This window comes from Cyanistes caeruleus, chromosome 25, assembly GCF_971803275.1.
Source record: "Cyanistes caeruleus chromosome 25, bCyaCae1.hap1.1, whole genome shotgun sequence".
Classification (NCBI taxonomy): domain Eukaryota; kingdom Metazoa; phylum Chordata; class Aves; order Passeriformes; family Paridae; genus Cyanistes; species Cyanistes caeruleus.
This window is the reverse complement of record NC_141725.1, coordinates 422,292-435,164: the sequence shown is the minus strand read 5'-3', so window position 1 is coordinate 435,164 and position 12,873 is coordinate 422,292. Positions and strand designations below refer to the sequence as shown.

The 12,873-nt window shown below is 48.7% G+C and overlaps 1 long non-coding RNA gene across 1 annotated transcript in view; it reads left to right on the top strand.

Annotated features, from left to right (window-relative positions):
* Positions 1–7,061, top strand: part of LOC147649308 (uncharacterized) — a 32,431-nt gene extending 25,370 nt beyond the window's left edge. The window contains exon 7 of the long non-coding RNA XR_015279147.1: positions 4,832–7,061. This is a non-coding gene — a long non-coding RNA (uncharacterized LOC147649308). The remainder of the gene's footprint in view (positions 1–4,831) is intronic.
* The last annotated feature ends 5,812 nt before the right edge of the window (positions 7,062–12,873 follow it).

Below are 12,873 nucleotides of genomic sequence, written 5' to 3'. Positions count from 1 at the left end.
CCCAGACCCCTATGGAGCCCCTGTTGATCCCCTATAGATCACCTATAGATTACCTAGAGTTCCCCTATAGACCCTGTGTGGATCCCCTAGATATCAGCTATTGATCCCCTATAGATCCCCAGAAGAGCCCCTGTAGATCCCCAAGAGACTCCCTACAGGTCCCTCATAGATTCCCTACAGATCCGCCATAGCTTGCTTAGAGATCCCTTCGATATCCCATGTAGATCCCCTAGAAATCCCCTACAGATCCCTTACAGATCCCCTGTAGGTCCCCAATAGATCCCCTATAGATCCTTTATAGCCCCACTGTAGGTCTCGGACATGCTGGAGCCGGGCCAGGGCATCGGGAGCAAAGATGGCAGTGCCCAGGCAAAGACCCTTCCAGGTATTCTGCACATGCGCTGGAGGGAAAGGGCCAGGAGATGGGCGGGGCTCAGAGGAAAACAAGGATGTGGCCAAGGAGAAGGCTGGATATGAATGGAAGGGGGCGTGGTTAAAGAAAGGGCGGGAACTGTGAGGGGAAGGGGTGGGGACAAGGAAAAGGAGAGAATTATGAGGGGAAAGGGTGTGGCCAAGCTGATGCACGGTCCTAAAAGGGCCCGGTTTGGCCTAAAATCACCCAAAAAGGCCTCAAATGCAGCCGAGATCTGCCAGGTTTGGTTTAAAATCAGTCAGAGGACCCTAAAATCCACAAAAAGGGATCTAAAAGCATCCAAATGGGCCAAAAATTCTCCAAAGGGGCTGAAAATCACCCTATAAAGTCTCATTCCGAACTCAAATTACAAAGGGGCCTAAAATTACCTAAATGGGCCCAGAATCTCCAGGACCCAGATCGGGACCGAGACCAAGATCAGCACCAGAACTGGCACCAGCACCAAGATTGAGACTGACACCAGAACTGAGATCAGAGCCGCTCCGGGACTGGCACCAGGACTTCCCTTACCAGTGCCTCTGTTGGTGTTGGGTCAAGTGAGAGCTCTGTGAGAAGCTCTTCCCACACTGGGAACACTCGTGGGGCCTTTCCCCAGTGTGGATGCGCCAGTGCCTGACGAGGTGGCTGTTTTGCTTGAAGCCCTTGCTGCAGTTGGGGGAGGGGGAATCCCATGAAATTCCAGAAAAGCCCCACAACATTCTAGAAAAATTCCAGAAAAATAGCACAAAATTCCCTAAAATTTCTGAAAATCCCACAAAATTCCAGTAAAAATCCACAAAATTATACAAAAATCCCACAAAATTCCACAAAAATCCCATGAAATTCCAGAAAAATTCCACAAAATTCTTTAAAAGCCCCATAAATTTCCAGAAGAAATCCCACAAAATTTTCCAAATCTCCTCAAAATCCTATAGAATTCCACAAAAATACCATGAATTCCACAAAAATCCCACAAAAATCCCACAAAGTTCTCCAAATCTCCTCAAAATCCTATAGAATTCCACAAAAATCCCAAGAAATTCCCTAAATTTTCTCAAAATCCCACAGAATTCCAGAAAAAATAAAAAAAATCCACAAAAATCTCACAAAATTCCCCCAAAACCCCATGAAATTCCAGGAAAAAACCCACAAATTTCCCCAAATCTCCTCAAAATCCCACAGAATTTAAAAAAAAACCCATAAAATTTCCCAAATCTCCTGAAAATCCCACAAAAATCCCACAAATTCCCTGAGTCTCCTCAAAACCCCACAAAATTCCAGAAACATCCCACAAAATCTCCTCTAATTCGCACAAAAGTCCAGAAAAATCCCACAAAGTTCCTAAAATCTCCTCAAAATCCTACAAAATTCCACAAAAATCCCATGAAATTCACAATTTTTTCTCAAAATCCCACAGAATTCCAGAAAAAAAATCCACAAAGTACCACCAAAATCCCACGAAATTCCAGAAAAATCCACAAAATACCAGAAAAATCTGACAGAAATATTTTAATTTCTTCAAAATCCCACAAAATTCCAGAAAAAATACCACAAAATTCTCCAAATCTCCAAAACAATCCCACAAAATTCCATAATAATCCCATGAAATTCCTATTCTGAAATCCGCAGGATTCTTAGTGCATTTCTGCAGTGCTGAGCCTCTTGAGAAGGTTCTCAGGCGGTGTGCAGGCTTCTTTGGGGTCCCTATTTGGGCTCCAATTGCAGGAGATGGGTTTGGGAGTCAAGAGATGACTCAGTATGAGTTAGCTACTCGTTCCATTTTATTGCAGTTTCAGCTACATTTTTATAGTATTTTGGAAAGGTAACATGCGATCTGTATTTTATTATGATTGGATAATTGCTGTTTTTCACGTGTTAACTTCTACATTTCTATTGGTCCAGCTCATAACACCCGAGCTCTATAAGATACTTTTTAGCGGAACTTATAAAATGCATTAAGCAGTTATATAAGATACATTCTGCAGAATTCACATCCTGACAAACTTCACAAGATACATTTTACAGATTTCTCATCCTAAATTCTCATCCATTCTTCATTGTCTTATTAACACTTATTCTTTTTCATATCTTTGTTACAATGTTGTGCCAAGGACTCATGCTAACTCAAAGTCAGGGTTGTGCAGGCCTTCCAAGGAACCATGGCCTCGGAAAAGCAAGCCATTCTTCAACAGGGATTGGGAATTCAGGAATGGGGAATTCTGGGAAATCAGGAATTGGGGAAGTTGGGAATGGGGAATGGGGATTTGGGAATTCAAGGGAACATGGGAATTCAGGATCAGGGGATTGGGAATGTGGGATTGTGGGACAGGAGTTTTGGGGGGAGGTGGAACCTCAGAATTTGGAGGGATTTTGGGGTTTTTAGGAGGTGGAAGCCTGGAATTTGGGGGACCCCCAGTTTTTTGGGGTTCCTGGTCTTTAGGGATTTGGATCATTTGGGGGAGCAAGGCCAGGGTTTGGTAGGCTATGGAGGGATTTTGGGAGGATTTGGGATAATTCTAGAGTCATTATTTTTATTTTTTGGAATTTTTGCCAAGATTTTGGGGGGATTAGGGGTGATTTTGGAGTAATTTTTTTCTTTTTCAGTAATTTTGTGTGGTTTTGAGAAGATTTAGGGAATTTTATGAATTTTTTTTGAAATTTTGTGGGATTTTGAGAAAATTTAAATAATTTTGTGGCATTTTTGTGGAATTTTCTGGGATTTTTCAGGAATTTAATGCAAGTTTTTTTGAATTTCATTGGATTCTAGTGGAATTTTGCGGGAATAATTCAAAGATTTGGGGAATTTTATAGGGGTTTTCTAGAATTTTATGGTATTTTTCTGAAATTTTGTGAGAATTTGAGGAGATTTTGTGAGATTTTTGGAAAATTTTGTAGATTTTTTCTAGAATTTTATGGAATTTTAAGAAGATTTAGGGAATTTTGTGGGATTTTTCTGGAATTTTGTGGGATTTTTGTGAGATTTTGTGGGATTTAGGTAAGATTTAGGAAATTTCATAGTATTTATCTGGAATTTTGCGCATTATTTTTGGGAATTTTGTAGGATTTGAAGAGATTTGGGAAATTTTGTGGCATATTTCAGAAATTGTGTGGGATTTTGAGGAGATTTAGAGAATTACAAAATTATTTTCTGGAATTTTGTGGGATTTTTGTGGGAACTTTGTGGAATTTTTGGATTTTTGTGGAATTTTGTGAAATTTTAAGCATATTTTGGGAATTTCGTGGGATTTTTCTGGAATTTTGTGGGATTTTGAGGAAATAGAAATAATTTTATAGCATTTTTTTCTGGAATTTTGTGGGATTTTTCTGTAATTTTGTGGTATTTTTGTGGAATTTTGTGGATTTTCTGGAATTCTGTGGGATTTTGATGGAATTTCATAGCATTTTGAAGAGTTTTGGGGAAGCAGCCAGGGCAGATCCAACCAGAGACCCTCTCCTGATTTAATTCCCAATCCAGGAGCTACAGCAAGCATGGGTGAAGTTATGGGGGCTGGCAGGGAAATGTCACTGTAAGATCTTGCTGCACTTGGCTCTCAGCTCCTTCTCAAGAGCTTTGCCTTCAAGGGTAGGAACATCTTTTCCTTGCTGTGAACTGCAATTCCAGACTCTTGGAGTGTGTGCCATGCAGGACCACACAGACTGGGATTGCACAGACTGGGATTGCACAGACTGGGACCGTATGGATCAGCACCAGAGACTGGGTTCACATGGACCGGGACCACATGGACCGGGATGGCTGCACCAGAATGATGGGAACCGAGTTGGTCCCGCCCCTCCCAGGGCTCCCTCCCATTTCCCTCCCAGTTCCCTCCCAGCTACCTTCCCAGTCTCTCCCAGCTCTTCCCAGTCTCGCCTGGGGACGCGGCCAAAACTGCCTGGAGTGAACGCGGTGGTCCCGGAGAGATCCCAGAATCTTTTTTTTTCCAGAATCCTGGAATCCCACAAAATCCTTTAATTTTTCTCAAAATCCCACAAAATTCCAGAATCATCCCAAAAATCTTCTCCAACTTCTACAAAATTCCAGAAATATCTAACAAAATTCCAGAAATATCCCACAAAATTCCAGAAAGAATCCACAAAATTCCAGAAATATCCCAGTAAATTCCACCAAAAAAAAAAAAAATTCACAAAAATTCCATGAAATTCCAGAAAAATGCTACAAAATTCCCTAAATCTCCTCAAAATCCCAAAAGCATTGGGCCATTCGAGCGCTAGAAGAAGGCACATCGGTCATAGTTAGAAATGAGTTGGGGGAATGGGAACAAGGGTGAAAATTGGTTTTGACAGGACGCAGGTATGCAGCAGTCAGAAAAGAAGGTAGAGTCAAATGGTGTCGGCTTAAGTCTATTAAACCAGACCTCCAGAATAAAGCTAATGAAAACTGTAGGCTTCTTTCTACAGGAATGGATTTGTGGACGTCCTCGTAAACTGTAGGCCCTAGCAACAGAAGAGGGTGACAAGCCGGCAAATGCCTTGAAGACATTGGAGACTTCCATGGCGGTAAAATCCAAACAATATCGATGTTTTTGCACCATTCTGCTTCTAGGGCTAGCTGCTGTAACGCAGGCTGAACCAGAACGTCATCCTTACCAACCCTTTCGATGGCTTCTTTGAGATCCAACAACAGGCAGAGTAATTAGAGATAGTACTGTAACAGGCGTCCCCAGCTTCGATGTATGGCTTGGAGACATTTTTCCCGTGGAAATGAAACCTGGATCCAGATAACTGTGGGGAATGTACTGGTGCCCCAGCTCAAATCCCAGGAAAAGCTACTGTAATTACCCAGGATGCTGGTTTTGTGGGTATTGGGGATGTGAAAATATTGTGGCATCTGGTAGATGGGAGCCAGTTAAAAGTGATGAGTACTTACAAGTAACGTAGGCCCCAAATGGAGGCTGATGTCCCACATTTGCATTGGAAGGAATGGTCGGCGAAAGAGGCACTTGCACTTACCTAAAAGTAACAGTTTTACAACTAGGCGATGTGAGTTGGGCTGTAGGAAAGATGTGGTCAGTGTTTATTCATAGATACTACCCAGATCCTGGAGCCGTAATACAAATAATCAGATCTTTACCTCAAGAGCCCAAGTCAGTGGGACCTAACCATGCCCTAATAAAAGAAACACCAAAGGAAAAAGCCCACACTACCCTTGCCCCCACCCCATTTAGCCACCTGAACATGCACGGAGCAACCCCTTATGCATCATCTTTTTGTATGCTAGATGCTGCCTTTTTATCATTAAATCAGTCTAACCTGAACCTTACAAGTTCTTGTTGGCTATGTTATGATACCAATCCCCCATTTTATGAAGCCATTGCCCTTAGTGTCCCCTTTGACTACTCGAATGATCCCAACCCAGTTCAGTGTAAATGGAACACCTCTCAAAAAGGCATTACTCTCACTCACGTTACAGGCCAAGGCATATGTCCTGGTAGTGCATACATAAACGAGTGAAGAAAAACATCTGTGCAGCTGTTACCAGAATTGAGAAGTCCCATAAATGGGTCATTCCATCAACACCCAGAATATGGGTTTGCCACTGCACTGGAGTTACCCCATGCCTATCTGTTTGTGACTTTAGTGTTTCTAACAATTTTTGTGTGCAAGTTGTGATTGTTCCCAGGGTCCTGTACCACTCGGATGAAGAGTTTAACCTCCAGGTGGAAAAACTCACCCGACTTCAGAAAAGAGAACTGGTGACAGGTGTGACCATAGCAATGCTGCTTGGCCTGGGAGCAACTGGTGCTGGCACAGGTGTCTCCGCCCTTGTGACCCAACAACAAGGACTGTCCCAGCAGCAAATGACAATTGATGAAGACTTAAAGAGACTTGAAAGATCTATCTCCTTTCCAGAACAGTCACTGTCCTCACTCTCTGAAGTTGTCCTGCAGAATAGGCGAGGACTAGATCTTGTGCTCATGCAGCAAGGAGGCCTCTGTGTTGCCTTAAGGGAAGAGTGTTGCTTTTATGCTGATCACACTGAAGTGGTCAGAGACTCAGTGGCTGAACTGAGGGAAAGACTAGCCCAGAGAAAAAGAGATAGAGAGGATCAACAAGAGTGGTTCGTATCACTATTTAAATCTCTGTGGCTGACCACCTTAGTATCCACCCTGATCGGGCCTGATCTTACTGGTGTTAATCTTTGGACCATGTGTTTTGAATAGGCTTGTGTCGTTTGTCAGAAGCCGCTTAGAGAGAGTTGACATTATGATAGTAGAGCATCAGCAACTGCTTTAAACAAGAGCTCCCAACAGTTACTTAGTTATTATGCCTAAGCTTCTTGTGTGTTAGCTTTTTAGTTAAGTGTAGCGTATCTTATATATTTACTCAAGTCTATGCAATATATTTTTTATAAAATATAGAATGAGAAAAAGGGTAGAATTTTTATGACCAGTATCTTTTATATTTTAGCCAATTTAGTTAAGCATAAGGAGGGGGGAAATGTAGGCAGCTAGGGTCCGGCGGCCAGAAGATATCGTGCTGTACAGAAAGATAAGGCCCCTCTTCTGATAGCCAATAGTGTTTAGGGAGTGATGTAAGCAGACGGAAGTGATGTTGTAAACCCGGACTATATAGTGTCATATCTTTCTCTAATAAACATAAATAAAAAGCACACATTTGCCATCTACCACATTGGTGTCTGCGAGCTGATGGACCGAGCGACCTGGGGTTGGTCGCTGTGCCGTTCCTGAACCAGGTTACTATGCCTACAAAGGCAACAGACACATCAGGGTTTTGTGGAACTACAGAGCCATTGTGACAGTGCAAGGCTTCAAGGGAGCACAGGGCCATTGTGACACTGCAGAAGTAAGGGGAACACTGTGACAATCCAGAACCTCATTGAACCAAGGAGATCATTGTGACACTGTGGGGTCCCACAAAACCAAGGGAACATGGAACAGCTCTGTCTGGCTGGACCTCCTGGGGACCACCTGACAGGTCCAGCTGACCTTGGCATGTTGAGGGCTGCTTCTCATCTGCCCCTGAAGCACTGGGGCTCTGGGCTTTCCTTCCTATGGGAAAGAAGTGTCCTTCTCCTCCAGGGGCTTATGGCCAAAACTGGGATTCATTCTCCAAATTTCCCTATATGCAAAGTTTGTTCCCAGATGAAATCTGCCAGGAGAGACAGGTCTGGCTGCCTTGGTCACCCTGGGGCCACCTCTCATCTGCCTTTGAACCACTGGGACCATGTGCTGAAAGGACTGAGAAGTCTGGTTAGCCTTGGCTTCCAGAGGGCTGATGTGACACATCCCCCTCTGGGACATCCCACAGGTCCTGCCAGTGCTGAGCCCTGTGGCTCTGTCCCTGCAGGCTGTTGTCATCCCTTGGCTGCCCCAGTTTGCTGGCCCCTTCCTTTGTAATGTCTGTGGGTTCCACTGCTGCACCATCAGACTCTTCGAGGCAGGGGGAGAGTTTCTCAACAGCTGAGGAAATGCACTCTAGCTTCTGGCCCATATCACACATCTCCCTCACCAGAACCCCCACCCACTCTGTGTGGCTCATTTCTGAGGTGGGTTGTGGGACAGGGTCAGGCTCTGGGGCAGCTTTTGTCTGGGAGCTATCCAGACTCCCTTGAATATAGGGAATTCTGGAGGCAGATTCCCAAATTTGGTCATGGATGCCTGGTCAAGATGGAAGGTCTTTTCCTATAAGAAAGAAAAGCAAATGGAAGTGGAAGAACAGCGAGCACCAATTGCCACTTCGACGGTGCACTGCCTGCAGTATTGGACAAATCAAGGTGCTGTGATCCCCATCCACAAGATGATCCGAGAACTAGAGAGTCAAGGGGTGGTCAGCAAAACCCACTCACCCTTCAACAGCCCCATTTGGCCTGTGTGCAAGTCTGACAGAGAATGGAGACTGACTGTGGACTATCATGCATTGAATGAAGTGACTCCACCGCTGAGCGCTGCTATGCCAGACATGTTTGAGCTCCAGTATGAGCTGGAGTCCAAGGCAGTGAAGTGGTACGCCACTATTGACATTGCCAATGCATTTTTCTCCATTCCCCTGGCAGCAGAATGCAGGCCTCAGTTTGCCTTCACCTGGAGGGGAGTGCAGTACACCTGGAACTGACTGCCCCAGGGATGGAAGCACAGCCCAACCATTTGCCATGGACTGATCCAGGCTGCCCTGGAAAAGGGTGAAGCTCCAGAACATCTGCAGTCATTAGTGACATCACTGTGTGGGGGAACACAGCAGTGGAAGTATTTGAGAAAGGAGAAAATGTCATCCAGATTCTGCTAGAAGCTGGCTTTGTCATCAAGAAGAACAAAGTCAAAGGACCTGCTCGAGAGATCCAGTTCCTGGGAGTAAAGTGGCAAGATGGACGGCATCAGATTCCCACTGAGGTTGTCATTAAGATCACAACAATGTCTCCACCAACTAATAAGAAGGAAATGCAAGCTTTCCTAGGTGCCATAGGTATTTGGAAGATGCACATTCCTGAGTACAGCCAGATCGTGAGCCCTCTCTATCTGGTTACCAGAAAAAAGAATGATTTTCAATGAACAGCAACAAGCCTTTGCTCAAATCAAGCAGAAGATCGCTCATGCAGTAGCCCTTGGCCCAGTCAGGACAGGACTAGATGTGAAGAACGTGCTCTACTCTGCAGCTGGGAACAATGGCTTGTCCTGCAGCCTTTGGCAGAAAGTGCCTGGAGAGACTCGAGGTCAACCACTGGGATTCTGGAGCTGAAGCTACCGTGGCACCGTGGCACCCTTAAGCACATCTGAGCACAGCTGGGCTCCACTGGGCACTGCTGGGTACACCTGGGCATACCCATGCACACCTGGGCACTCCTGGGCACACCTGGGGATATCTGGGCACACATGGGCACATCTGGGCACTCCTGAGCACATCTGAAAATACCAGGGGTCACCTGAACACTATCGGGGACATCTAGGCAGACCCCAGCACACCTGGCTACAGCTGGGCACTCCTGGGCTGTCCTGAGCATCTCTGGCCACACCTGAACATACCGGGGCACACCACGGCACCCCTGGGCAACTGTGGGCCAACATGGACACACCTGGGCCAACCTGGGCACATCTGGGACAACCTGAGCACATCTGAGCTCACTTGGGCACACCTAAGTAATCCTAGGAACACCTTGGCACAGCTGGGCACACCTGAGCACATCTGGGGAACATCAGGGTACACCTGGCCACACCTAGACTCTCCTGGGCGCTCCTGGGCTCTCCTGGGAACATATAGGCCAACATGGGCACACCTGGGCCAGCCTGGGCACACCTAAGCACACCTGGGTGTAGATGGGCTCACCTGAGCAGACCCAAACACACCAGAACACACCTGGGCACTCGTGGGCACACCTGGGACCACCGTGACACCCCTGGGCACAGCTGGGCACACCTGGGCTCCACTGGGTATGCCAGGCCATACCCATGCACACCTGGGCACTCCTGGGCACACCTGGGACCACCTTGGCACCCCTGGCCAAATCTCACCACATCTGGGCCCACATGGGCTCACCTGAGCAGACGCAAGCACACATGAGCATACTTGGGAACTTCTGGGAACACCTCAGACCACCGTAGCACACCTGGGCATACATAGCAGATCCTGGTCTCACATAGGCACATCTGGGCACACTTGGGCACACCTGCCCACACCTGAGGATACCAATGCGCACCTGGGCACACCTGGCCACACCTAGCCACACCTGGGCACTCCTGGGCATTCCTGGGCTCTCCTGGGCACACCAGGGCAAACCTGGGCACACCTAAGCACACCTGGGCATACATGGACTCACCTGGGCACACCCAAGCACACCTAGGTACGCCTGAAAACTCCTGGGAACACCTGGTACCATCGTGGTACCCCTGGGCACTGCTGGGCACTGCTGGACTCCACGGGGCACTCCCGGCTACGCCTGGGCATACCCATGCACACCTGAGCACTCCTGGGCACACCTGGGACCACTGTGGCACCCCAGGCCACTTCTCAGCACATCTGGGCCCACATGGGCTCACCTAGGCACACAAAAGCACACCTGGGCACATCCGGAGAACACCTGCGTACACCTGGCCACACCTGCGGACACCTGGGAACTGCTGAGCTCTTCAGGGCACATCTGGGCCAACATGGGCACACCTCAGACCACCTGGGCACAGCTCAGCACACAGGGGCCCACATGGGCTTACCTGAGCATACCCAAGACCCAAGCACACCTGGGCGCACCTGGGCACTCATGGGCACACCTGGGACCAGCTTGGCAGCCCTGGGCAAATCTCTCCACATCTGGGCTCACATGGGCACATCTGGGGGATCTGGGCACACTTGGGCACACGTGGGTACACCTGGCCACACCTGGGCACTCCAGGGGACTCCTGAGCTCTGCTGGGCACATCTGGGCCAACATGGGCACACCTGGGCCAACCTGGGCACACCTGGGTACACCTGGGCTCTCCTGGGCACACCTGGGACCACCGTAGTACCCCTGGACCCAGCGGGGCACAGCTGGGCTCCACTGGGCATGCCTCGGCTTACCCATGCAAACCTGGGCACACCTGGGCACACATGGAACCACTTTGGCACCCCTGGCCAAATCTCAGTGCATTTGGGCCCACAAGGGATTACCTGGGCACAGCCAAGCATACCTGTGCATACCTCGGAACTCATGGGCATACCTCATACAACCTTGGCACATTTGGGAACTCCTGGGCACACCTCAGCCCCCTGTGGCACACCTGTGCATACCAAAGCACACCTGGGCACATCTGGGGAACATCTGGGGAACAACTGGGTACACCTGGCCACACATGAACACTCCTAGATACTCCTGGGCTCTCCTGGGATCATCTGGGCCATCATGGGCACACCTGGGCCAACCTGGGCACACCTAAGCACACCTGGGAGTACATGGGCTCACCTGGGCATGACCACCATGGAAGCCCTTGGCAAATCTCAGCACATGTGGGCCCACATGGGCTCACCTGAGCACACCAGAGCACACCTGGACATACCTAGTAACTTCTAAGTAATCCTGACCTCTCCTGGGCACATGTGGACAAAAATGGGAACACCTGGGTCAACCTAGGCACACGTAAGCACACCTGGGTGTACATGGGAAAACCTGGGAACAGCCAAGCATACCTAGGACTACCTTGGAACTCCTGGGCTAACCTCAGACCACCTTAGCACACCTGGGCATATCTGGGGTCATCTGGACTCACATGGGCACATCTGCACACACTTGCACACACAGGTACACCTGGCCACACCTGGGCACTCGTGGGCACTCCAGCGTTTTCCTGGGCACATCTGGGCCAACATGGGCTCACATGGGCCAACCTGGACACACCTAAGCACACCTGGGTGTACATGGGCTCATCTGGGCTTACTCAAGCACACATGGGCACACCTAAGATCTCCTGTGCACACCTGGGAGCACTGTGGTACCCGTGGACATAGCTGGGCACAGCTGAGCTCCACTGGGCACTCCCAGCTATGCCTGGGCATGCTCATGCACACCTGGGCACTCCTGGGCACATCTGGGACCACCTTGGAACCCCTGGCCATATCTCACTACATCTGGGCCTGCATGGGCTTACCTGGGCACACCAAGCACACCTGGACATACCTTGGGACACACACACACACTCCTCAGACCACCTTGGCACCCCTATGCATATCTGGGCACTCCCAGTGACGTCTGGGCATACCGATGCACACCTGGGGACTCCTGGGTACACCTGGGACCACCTTGGAACCCCTGGCTAAATCTCACCACATCTGGGCCTGCATGGGCTTACCTGGGCACACCAAGCACACCTGGACATACCTTGGGACACACACAGGCACTCCTCAGACCACCTTGGCACCCCTATGCATATCTGGGCACTCCCAGTGACGTCTGGGCATACCGATGCACACCTGGGGACTCCTGGGTACACCTGGGACCACCTTGGAACCCCTGGCTAAATCTCACCACATCTGGGCCCACATGGGCTTACCTGGGCACACCCAAGCACACCTGAGTATACCTGGGCACACATGGCTGCACCTCAGACCACCTTGGCACCCCTGGGCATATTTGGGCACATCTGGGCACATCTTGGCTCACATGGGCAAATCTGGGCGCATCTGGCCACGCTTGGGAACACCTGGGCACACCTGGGCATTCCTGGCCATTCCTGGGCTCTCCTGGGCACATCTGGGCTACCATGGGCACCAAAAGCTGTCTTGGTTCTAGAAGACAGGTGTCTGCTAGGGAGAGCAGGAGCCCCTCCTTGGGATGAAAGAATGTAGACCCCCTCCCTCTGAATTATTATAATTTTGAAATCAAGGGGCTTTCAGGCAGAGATCTGGGGATAGGAATAACAGTTCTTTACTAGTATAACCAGGCAAACAAACAAACAATAACTACAGCAAGAACACAGAACCAGGGACCCCGGGACAGCTTTCTTGACTGAGATGGGATG